The sequence below is a fragment of the Lolium perenne genome, chromosome 7, assembly GCF_019359855.2.
Source record: "Lolium perenne isolate Kyuss_39 chromosome 7, Kyuss_2.0, whole genome shotgun sequence".
NCBI lineage: Eukaryota > Viridiplantae > Streptophyta > Magnoliopsida > Poales > Poaceae > Lolium > Lolium perenne.
This window is the reverse complement of record NC_067250.2, coordinates 281,396,775-281,408,638: the sequence shown is the minus strand read 5'-3', so window position 1 is coordinate 281,408,638 and position 11,864 is coordinate 281,396,775. Positions and strand designations below refer to the sequence as shown.

Here is an 11,864-nt window from a genome sequence, read left to right as displayed (position 1 = left end):
CCTCTGAACTCTCGCACCTGATGAATTGTGTATTTTTTATAGCATCGAGCGGCTCACTTGTTAACTTTGAGTAATTCAATTAGGGAAAAAAGGAGTTTGTAGTCCTGTAGAAAAAACAATGTCTGGGGGACACTTGTCTAATTTAAACAGTAAATCTATTTTGGTTTAAAACAGTGCATTTGTTTTGTTACTTGCATGTGAAAGTCAAAATTTATGATGAAGTTCAGTTTTTATTGCCGGGAGAGTTCACTTCATTTGTCAGAGAAGGTTCACTTCATTTTGCAGGTTGTGATTGCTGAATTGAACTGCTCTGCACGCCCTACCACAGCTTACAAGTTCACGGTCGCCTCCCTCAGGAGCCCATCACACTCCGCTGTGCAGTCCACCTTGCGCGTCGTCCTGAAGTACACCTTGCGCCCCTTCTCCCGCTCTCGGCTGTGACTCCTCCTAAGCTTCGCTGATAAGTTCATTTGGTACAGCAAAGGGGGTTCACTTTTGTCGATAAAAGTATCAATTCATCATGCTTAAGTTATCTTATACAAAACGATTTGCTCCTGCCCCATTATACTCCTACATGAATCTGCATAAGTGAAGTTGTTATCTTGTGATGGGTCTACATATTTCATTTTCTCACTACCTTTACTACTACTTGCAGCTTCCTAATATGGAGGTGTACATCGATCGGCAATTTTCTGGAAAACTAGGAGAGATACTGATAAGGTAACAATGTATGTTCCTTGCTAAATCTCTCTCCCTCTCTCTCAAATTGATTGATTCAAAATTTCAAATGTCTTTGTGATTCATCGCATTTCTGAACTTTGGTTAATGTGCGCCTCTGCATCACCATGCTCTAGCCCAGCGTCATGGGTCTCTTGTCAAGCAGAGCTAAGGCGAAAAGTTACTCGACGGGGACACGACCTGATCCAGGTCAAGCGAAACCCACCACCATTTCTGTTATCTTGATCCACTTCTAACTTTTTTTTATCTTGGTCCAATTCTTCTAACTAGGAGTACTAGCTGGACTTGCCCTGGGTATTTCCTTTTTCTTAAGAAAACTAGTAGTTGGAGTACCTATCTAGCTTCTGGTTTCAAATTGGCAAGTTAAAAGGTGCTTAGCACTACTCGATCCAGATGTAGTTAAGCTAGCTACAGTATGTATGTTGGCATGAACAAGAATCCAACTTTGGCTGTTTTAACTTGGTTGTGTTGTTCTTTTGCAGGTGTAGACTTTGTGATGGATACGTGAGTGTACTCACTTGGCCACCAGGTGCATGTATGTTACTATTGCCAGATTGATTCCCAAGTGATACAATGTAGAGTCGACAGAGGTCGGTTGATCAGGTCAATGCAGGGAGGGAGGCATGATCAGTCCAGGTCAACAAGACAAGAAATCATGTGCAAATGCAGGGCGTAGGCACATGCATCATTGTTTGATCATATATGCAAGTGGATATTGAATGAGTATTGTATCTAGCAGACATGGGGCATGAAATTGCGGTTCAGGAGAACTGGTGTGGGTTGTTTGGCAAGTTTTTTCCCTTTCATTTATATTTTCCTTTTTTGCTCTGTATAGACAACAAAAATGGAAATTTATTTTTTCTAACCCAGGAGTTCATTCTTCATTTATATGTTGAATTTTTAAACAGAGAAAGTTCAGTTTTAATTTTGGAGCAGTTCGCTATGTTTATGATACTATTTGAGTTAAATTAGAAGATAAAAAATGTACTTGAAAATGAAAATGTGAAGTTTGACTTTATTTGTCCATCGTGGGTTTAGTATATTTATTTCGGTATAAAATTTCACTTTGGTAGTCGTATGATCTCTTCACTTGGGGGCGCTCTACTGCCAAGCCATGTACTAGCTACGATTCTAGTTTTACCGAGTAGAAGTTAATGTATGAGCCAGGTTAAATTTGGTACAGGTGGGTTACAATACTTCAATGCAACTGACAGGAATAAGTGCCCCCACCGAGCCAAGCCTGGACGGAACCCATGCAACGACCGAAATACTTGAGAAACTTGTGTCCATTACTTGTCCATTGAAAGTTCACTTGCTAATGTAACGAAATTCACTCATATGTACTAGGAAGTTCATAATTTTCGGATTTTTTTGGAAGTTCACGTTATAATTGAAAAAACAGAGAAAAATAGTGTCGTCACGAAGTTCACTTTTGGTCCAGGCAAAGTTCGCTCGCGTGTATTTGGAAGGCAGCGCATGCATAGGACGTCGAAATTATACATGCTGATAGACATCGTTCCTATGAAGTATAATTTTATTACATGCCTGAAACTTTTATACCGCGATCGGAAGTTCACTACCAGATATAAAGGAAGTTCACTTCTATATTCGAGCACCTCATGCACTTTGTTTTTCTGGACGAAAATCGTATGCATAGAAATCGTCCGTACGACCACCGATTGCGCAAATCGATCAACTCAACGTACAATTAGCACTAATATAACTCTACTAATACTCCAACATATCGCAATGCCACATCTAATCAATCTAGATGAGCCAATTTCGAAATGTTCTTTGTGTCGGTGTTATCTTCACTTTTATGTATTTCTGAAATTAAACTAAAACCATTTAGAATTTGGAAAAACATTGAACATGAAAAAGATTCGCCTAATCAATATCTTTTCAACGCAATATCATTTGGAACATAACGATAAGTGGTTCGGAAATAAGCCCCAAAAAACAGTTCGAAAAACCGAGAAGTTCGAAAAACGTAATCACGTATTTTAAAATCTGCTCTTAAAATATAAAGAATTTTAAAAAGTGTTCTTCATGAAAAAGGTGCGCCTAGTCAGCACCTTTCCAACGGCATATCATACGCATCATTCCGATAAACGGTTTGAAAACTGGAACCCCAAAACTGTACAAAAATAGAGAAATCCGCGAAAACGTTATTTTGTATATTTCAAATTAGTTTTAATCAATATAGAATTTGGGAAAACAATGAACACGAAAAAGTTGCGAAATTTCCGTGCGAATCCAACGGTATATTATACGCATCAATCCGATAAGCGGTTTGAAAATCAGCCTCAAAACACTGTCCGCCAAAACATGGAATTTCTGGTATTCCGTCAAGAAGTTCACATGCAAAAAAGCGGGAAGTTCAGAAAGGGTTCGAGAATAGCTATTCTCGAACCGGTTCGAGAATAGCAGACCTATATATATATATATATATATATATATATTTATATATATATATATATATATATATATATAGGATAAATACTTCCTACCCCTGGGTGTAGTTACACCCATATCAAATATAGTACCATGCGGAAGTATATACGATACTTTATCAGTTTGACTATGTTCCTACACTATATCTAAGATATTACAAACCAAGTTTGGTGAACAAAATATAAGTGAGCATGTAGTTTGCACTATATATACAAAATACATGCATATATGATGAGTCTACGTAAAAAATATGCATACTACCTACAAAGTATTATATATACTACCAAACTAGTTTTATATACTTCATACTACATGTACATACTCTTAGGTATGATAGATACTCTCTAGATTATGAGAAACACACGTGGGTGTAACTACACCCGGGTGTAGTATGAATATGTCCTATATATATATATATATATATATATATATGCATAATCAACCCTCATCATCTGCATGCTTCTCAAAATCCATCATAAATTGCGCAGTAATAATACTATATATAAAAGCTGACCACTTTTGCTTCACCCTCATTCACTTGGTTACTGTTCAGAACCATATGAAAATTGCTACATGAACATAGAAAAAACAACATCACTTTTAACTTTTTCTATCCTAGCAAAATACTACTACCTTCTTCTACTTTATCTTTGAAGATATATAGTAACTCCACGGAAATTCAATTCGGCTCCCGGGTGCATATGCTCCCTCTATCAAAAAGTTATATTTCGAAATGTCGAAAAATTTTGACAAAAAATTCTACATGTACATCTCCACAATATACGTACGTTCGTCAAGTTTCGTGAGGAACCAATATGTTTTGTGGTCTATGTAAAAAAGAGAAAATTTATCTCCTGAAAAGACTTATTTTTAGCATTGAATTTTGTCTTTTTTACACACGTCACACGACAAGTCGGATTTTTATGAAACAACTTTGTGAGCGTCTAGCACGTGAAGATGTACGTTCGAATTTTTCGTTTCAATTTTTTGAAATTTCAAAATGTATGTAATATGCATTTCAAAATAAAGGGAGCATATGCTCCCATGTGCCAAAACACCATTCCCGTAACTCCACACAAATATATTTGTCGCCTATACTACTGTCATCTCTTAGCCAGAGAAATACTACAACCCTGCTACATTGTATCTTTGAAAAAACATATTCGCTCCACCGGCTGTCGTCTCTTTCAACCGGGAGAGAAATACTATCCACGAACAAAAATACTTCACCATCCGCTGCCTCTTTTAGATGGAAAAATAACATGGTATCTCCTCAGAAAAATGAAGTTACTAAACCGTATTCATGTACTCATGAATAGCGCCCAATGAAAAATAATGTCCATTGTCTCTTTGAACCGGGTAAAACCATTATCTTCTTCTTTAGCAACCCTGGAATCAAAAATATGTCACCGTCCACCGTCTATTCTATCCCAAAATAATACTATTCCTGTTTTATCTGAAAAAAATACTACTCCTGTTTCAGCCGTGAGTCGGGAGAAATACTATTTCTTTTTTCTGTAGCTAGCCCAAAAAAAAACTTTGCCATCTACTACTTGTATACTCAATGACAAGCTAGCTCCTCATAAACACCATGTATGCTCTAGAATATTCCATTATCATATACCAAATCATACCTCAAAAATTAAATCACACTATTTATCGTACCTAAAGCTTTAGATTATCTCCATCACAATAATTTCATGCAACACCATGCAAATGCAAAAATAAATACATGGATGCATGAAATTTTGTCTACTCTTTCTTTTTACCATCCTCACATTTATGGGCATTTAGCTCAAATAAGTGTTGAATGTCTCAAAACGTTAGAAAGGCTAAATATTATTGGAGCAAAATAATGTTTAAATTTATCATAGAACAATTGTACTACTCAATAAAGATGATTAATTGTAAACCAAGAACATGATAGTTAATATTGAAAAATTAAGCTGATCGAGTAAAAAAATATGTAAGATGAAATTGATGTTTAATAAAAATATACAAGTAAATAATTATAAAATTTTAGTATAAATAATCTTGCGGTCGCCTCGACGCAAATGTGGCGTGACGAGGAGGTGAGATGTACATGCGGAGGCCATTGGTGCGACAAGAAGACCGGCAAACATCTCCCCAAAGATCTGGCCAAAAGGGTATCGTCAGAAGCAGCGACATGGGTAGCTAGACGTTGCCACTGTTACGTTTCAAGAACTGTTTTTTCCCATGAAGTTTTATTATTTTTTAGGAGATGCTACAAATATATCTACATATCTTTTTTTTCTTGCTGTTGTGGTTCAAAGCACAGAGCCGCTTTCAGCATTTAATGAAGATTACATAGTACTCTCTCCATACCGGTTTACAAGGTTATTACGTATTCTGAGAAAAAACTTTTAACTACTAATTTAATCAACAAAATATAAGATATTTGTATATAGTATACTATTGGAAACTTCTTTTAAATATGAATCCAATGGTACAATTTTTTTGGCACATATCTTATATTTTGTTGACAAAATTTGTAATCAAACTTTTTTCTCAAAATACGTCGTCTCGAAATGCCCACCAACATAATCGCTCATGACCTGTTCGGCCATTTGTGCGGCTGAATTTGTTGTACAAAGTCATCTTATCGGGCATTTGCGTCGGTGTATATATTATCGAGTGACAATTGTATGATGATTTTCCCATGTCATACATAGATGGACCATAGTAGCTTGATCAAATTTTCTACAAAAATGTCATCGATACAGCACCGGAAGATGACTCAGGGGGTGACACCCAACTAATGTTAGCCGCGATGGCCCTTATAATGAGCACAACAAGAGGCAGAGGCCATAGTGTAGGGACTCGACGAGACCAAGCAAGGGCAATATCAAACATAACGAGAAGTTAGCCATAGTCGATTCTTCAAAGACTACTTTTTCCGTACCGATCTATTATCCCTGAAATTACATGAGGCAAGTAGCGCTAGATCCTTAGACTAAACTAGATGGATCTAACGCGCTTTGCTGCGCCATTTCTTTTTTCTGTGCAACGTGTGCTGGTTTTCCCTAAACTTTTTGTTGTCATGGTTTAAACGAAACTAGCAAATAAAGGCGCGGCGGCACGCCGCGCTGGATCGTGAGAACTGTTTTGTTAATGTTTTTGTTAATAATAGCTTGTATTATTCTCTTGTGAATGGTTTTGGACAAATGTGGCTTTAATCATGGTGGAAGTTTTGGTTGTGGACTGCTCAGAGAAAAAAATATTGCCTAGCGCGGTGGCACGCACCGCCTTTCTCGTAGACATGAGCTGAACATGTAGCATATAGATATATCTATAAGTACACTACTATCTTGAACGGTGAGGAGGTACACCTATGAAATGAATGAATGGCAACTGGACGGCATACACGAGGGCTCATGGATTACGATACGATATGTATACGTAGTGTATACTTAGTGTATTAGCATTGTTAATTTCTAAAAAATTCTTTGGCTCTATGCATTAATTTGTAATACTAACCTGCTGCATTGCATATCAAGACACATGACTATGAGTTTGATGAAGTGCATGAGCTTCTGCCATTGTCACTGGCTTTTGATTTCTCCAGCGATAATGAAGACAAACCACACAGACAAAATCTATAATTTATGTATATAGCTTGAACATTTCAAGAAGCGATACACAATTATCATTGTGTACTTGCTTTCGTTTCCCAAAACTCCGTAAACATGCAACAGGAAAATAACATGGCCACTCCAACCAAGACGGAACTTCTAAAAAGACAAGTGTGAATGGTTTTGCTGGAATAATAATCAAGGTAAAACAAGGTAAGCCTATTTATGATAAACAAAAATTCATTTTTACAGGTAAGAACCAGACTAATGGTCTGCATTTAACAGTGAAACTCTCTTCAAAGAAACACATGTACCCAAATTTGGCGCGGAACTCAATAGATACATGGTCAATTTTCTTGCACCCTTCCATCATGCCACTCTGCAGCCATCAACATATCATAAATCATGGACCTACCTCATGTTCTTCGTGAAGTCAAATAGTACTTGTTGAACAATAATTCGATGATAATGAGGCTGGGATAGAGCGAGATGCAAGGAAAATATTTTCCATTTGCAAATGATATTCGAAATCAAAGTGAAGTTAAATTTTCATAGTGCATAATAAAGGTCAATGCCAAAAGTAGAAGAAACCTGATTGTTCATCGTGTTTTTTTAATGACAGCAGGAGAGCTGTTGTTTCATTGTATTAGTGGAATTATTCATGGTGTTCTTGCAACGGTACACTTACATAGATTGAATTCATAGAAAGCACACGTCGAGGTCAGAAATGGTGATAAAAAAGAAATCTGTGTTACGAAGCGCATAAGCTTATATATATCATGTACTGAACACTTGCATCCATCCGAGCTGAGTTAAATCTATAAGACTCATCTATAAATATCAAGAATTAAATACTTGCAGTAGCCGAGCTGAATTAAATCAGTAAGATGTAATGAAAATAATTTAATTTGTACTGCAATTAGTATGAGTTACGCGCCAATATACTTGGCTCACACAAAAAATCTACTATACCACAGCGATACATAAAGTAAGCAAGCCATGTCATTTGTCCTAGGCAAAACAATGTGTATCCGTCTATCTGTCTGTCCTGTTCATATAATGTTGTATATAGTCGATGGGAGAGTTTGCCTGTGGAAATTTGTTTAGGGGTTATCGGTGGATTATGTAGGAATGAGGAGAGTAAGTGTGTGTTCACCTCTCTTAGATCTAAGTGATATGTTCATATGATGCCCCGGGTGAGCGTAGCTTCTACTTATTTGCTCTCTAAATTGATCAATGTGGTTGGTTGGCACATGGCCTTATATTTTTCTTTGCTAGTAGCATCGACCAGTGTTGAATTTTTATTAGAGGGAGAAAGCAAGTAAGTAAACAAACTTGCCAACAGAAAGTGATATATTGAAAGTAAAGATCATCATGGATTTTAAGAATTAGAGGCATATTTTGGACTTAGCCTACTATTTTTTTTTGGATCATATAGGAATCCTAAAGCATGTGTATGAAAGAATGTAATATGTTAACCTTATATAAAATTTGGTGCAGTGTGTGGCTTCTTTGTCTAAGACAAATCGCAAGACTCGAATCGTGGCAGCAGAAAGGTAGAAATTTGTTTGTATTAGTCTTTCATTTTTATTTTCCATGATAACATTGTATGATTAATTTTTCTAGCATTAAAAGAGGTAATACATGGCTTCTAGTTTGATTTTGTCTCTAGGAAAAGATTAGGTGATTATGTGCATATATTCTGTTGAGTACATGAAATAGAAACCTTTGTCTATAAAATTGGACCATAATGAGCTAGGTAACAAAAAGGATCCATGAATTGTTGTCCGCAATTGATATTTCCACGACAAATGCATGTATTATTTGCCACATTTAGTATTTTCATGAGAGAAGGTAATTACTAAACTGGCCTAGCACGATACTCAAAGCTGCATAAAAGTGAGTTCACTGAATACCTAGTAGGAAAATGCGTCTTTAGCAGAATAGCTCAACAGTTGATGATGAAGAAGTCCAATTCGTGCAGGTTCTTCCATGTTTTTTGAACCCCGGACACGCGTGACACACACAAAGATATTGCACTCGTTACCTCTCTTTGAGACAATTTTGATAGTGGTAAATGCACATTGTTATTTGTCATTTATACATCGGTGCAGATGCGCAAGCAAGGAAACCAGAGAAGGACGTCAATCAGTATGATAGATCAAAAGGAAATGGCCAAATACAACAAGAAAACTAAAGGGCAAAAAAAAGGGTGTAAGAAATGAACAAACCTTCTACCGACCATGAAGAGCTTCCCTGTAGATAAGAATTGAGAGGAAGTTCAGAAAAGAATTAAAAACTCGATGACTGCTCGACCAAATGATGAACAAAAAATAAACCTCACGAGCAGCGTATGATATGTACCAGAAGCGGCGTGGGAGGCTGTCTCGCGAGCGGACCTGACGGTGGGAGCATCCTTGCTCGTGGTCTCCTCTCTGTGGACATCGCCGACCCTCCCAGCTTGTTCAGACCGAGCCCCTTAGGGATCTTGTGGTCACCACAGCCTGTCAACAACTCTCCCTCCCTGCCTGGCATGTCTCAGCTCCCACACCGTCTTGCGAAAAACAACACAGCGTAAGAGAGAGAAAGAGAGGAAACATCCGGCCACCTGGATGCTAGTGGGATGTGTCCAGGGGACGCACGAGACTTCGAATAAAAGGGCGGATGGAAGTGGACGACAGCATGGCGTGGAGGTTGCTCAGGAAACACATGGATATGGCCGCCGCTCCAGCAATGTGATGGGCATAGGCCATGGCAGCGTGTAGAGACAGCCGACCAGGCCCGTAGAAATGACGGACCATCCATGGCGCCTGTTTCTAGGCCGATGTCGGTAAGAACCGACGGAAAATCCATAGTTTGGGATGGAGGAATAGGAGATTGGAGACTGTAAGGAGCTCATGGAAAGAGATCTCAAGGTAGCTCGCGTGGAGCAGGGGGTCGTATGACCAGATGCGCCAGCAGATTGGCCAGACCCAGACCGCACCAAATCGCCTCGCGCAGAAACTCCGCCTGCCCGCACTGAAAGAGAAGATCCGGCCCACGCCAAGCCACGACGCGCATTAACGCTACCTGCCAATGCTGAAAGAGTAGGACGAATCCGCCCACGGCCAGCGCCCTACCACCGCAACGCTGGCCACCAATAGAAGCCCCCCACCAACGGCTCCTCCATCGACATGAATGGAATCACGGGCAGCGGCAGCATGCCACACAGATCGACGGCCAGATCCACGAACCATATCATGAAAACCAAACTGAACTGAGGAAAAAAGATCTGGCGGTGGAAAGAAGGAAGAAAAAAGGGGATGAACGAAGAATAACAAAGGTGAAAAAGTAAAGCCAAAACAGAATCAAGGAGGACACCTCTCGAAGAGGCGATGGCCCACTACCGCACCGCTTTACCGCACAATAACAACATTGATAGAAGAAAATATTACATGCACCCAGAAGTAGACATCACGTGGCAAACAAAATAGAGCTAAAATAGGAACGAAAAGCAAAATGTCCCCGAAAGTACACACGGAACCGGACGGATGCATAACATGACAAGTGTCAGCAAATGACATAGGCAAAAAATAAACCCAAAATTCTGAGAAAAAAATGAAGTTGTTCATGTTTAGTATAGTAGTTATGCAACCCAAGCATAAAAAAATCAAATAAACACCACAGGAGCAAACCAAACGCACCCAAATCAGGATCCATTGTTCAAAAAAGATATGAATGGAATCACGGGTAGCGGCATCACGGGCAGCGGCATCACGGGAAGCGGCAGCATGCCACACAGATCGACGGCCAGATCCACGAACCATCTCATGAAAACCAAACTGAACTGAGGAAAAAAGATCTGGCAGTGGAAAGAAGGAAGAAAAAAGGGGATGAACGAAGAATAACAGAGGTGAAAAGTAAAGCCAAAACAGAATTAAGGAGGACACCTGTCGAAGAGGCGATGGCCCACTACCGCACCGCTTTACCGCACAATAACGACATTGATAGAAGAAAATATTACATGCACCCAGAAGTAGACATCACGTGGCAAACAAAATAGAGCTAAAATAGGAACGAAAAGCAAAATGTCACCGGAAGTACACACGGAACCGGACGGATGCATAACATGACATGTGTCAGTAAATGACATAGGCAAAAAATAAACCCAAAATTCTGAGAAAAAATGAAGTTGTTCATGTTTAATATAGTAGTTATGAATCAACACAGAAGAACGACTGCACCAATCCAAGCATAAACAAATCAAATAAACACCACAGGAGCAAACCAAACGCACCCAAATCAGGATCTATTGTTCAAAAAAGACACTCCCGCACCATCACCTTTCCAATCTCCCTCTAAGACATTGGTACAGGCGACGGAGAATAGTGGCAAAAGAGAGCGAGATGACCATTGGAGCTCCACGCTCCCGCGTTCGCCCGGCGCGGCGGCGCCCCGCTGCTCTCCCCCGGCGCCCCTCCATGCTCCTCCCGTGAGCCACACCACCTCCCTCCTCCACCCTTCCTACCACCAGGCTTCTCCCCAACCTTTCTGGGTCCCTCGTCTCCGTCGTCCTCGAGGCACATTGGTCCAAGATCTGCGGCGGCTGCTCCTTCATGTGACCTCCGACTGCCGGAGTGCGTCGGCAGGGCACCTCATCGGCTCCGGAGCGTGGTCATCGGGCGCTCCCTACTCGACGAGCCGTCGCACAGGGAGAGCGATGCCATCTGCGCCTCGGTGTCCGCCTGGCGCTGCGCCGCCTCGTGTTCATATAAGCCAAAACTACTCCCAATGAACTTCATGTCAAACATTGCTTAAAAACCTAGAGCGTGTACACTAATTGTATTGTAGTAATCATCAGTCACAACACAAATCAGAGATCATTTGAAGGGGAAAAGAGCCAACCAAGGATTGAACCTAAGATCAGTAAGGTTAGAGGAATCGATCCAACAAAAAAAAGCAAAGGAAGGGTGTGTGTGGGGGGGGTGGGGGGGGGGGGGTGGCCTCACTGGAACTTGGCCAGAGGATTTGAGAAGCTCCTCCCTCAAGCGTTGTTTTTCAGGAGGATTGGTGATTAATGAACATGATAGGGTCTTCAGT

The 11,864-nt window shown here is 39.9% G+C and overlaps 1 long non-coding RNA gene across 1 annotated transcript; it reads left to right on the top strand.

Annotated features, from left to right (window-relative positions):
* The first annotated feature begins 245 nt into the window (after nucleotides 1-245).
* On the top strand, nucleotides 246-1,382 carry LOC127317636 (uncharacterized). Its single transcript, XR_007861330.2, has 4 exons — nucleotides 246-473; nucleotides 656-720; nucleotides 855-927; nucleotides 1,221-1,382. It is a non-coding gene; the product is annotated as an uncharacterized lncRNA (long non-coding RNA).
* The last annotated feature ends 10,482 nt before the right edge of the window (nucleotides 1,383-11,864 follow it).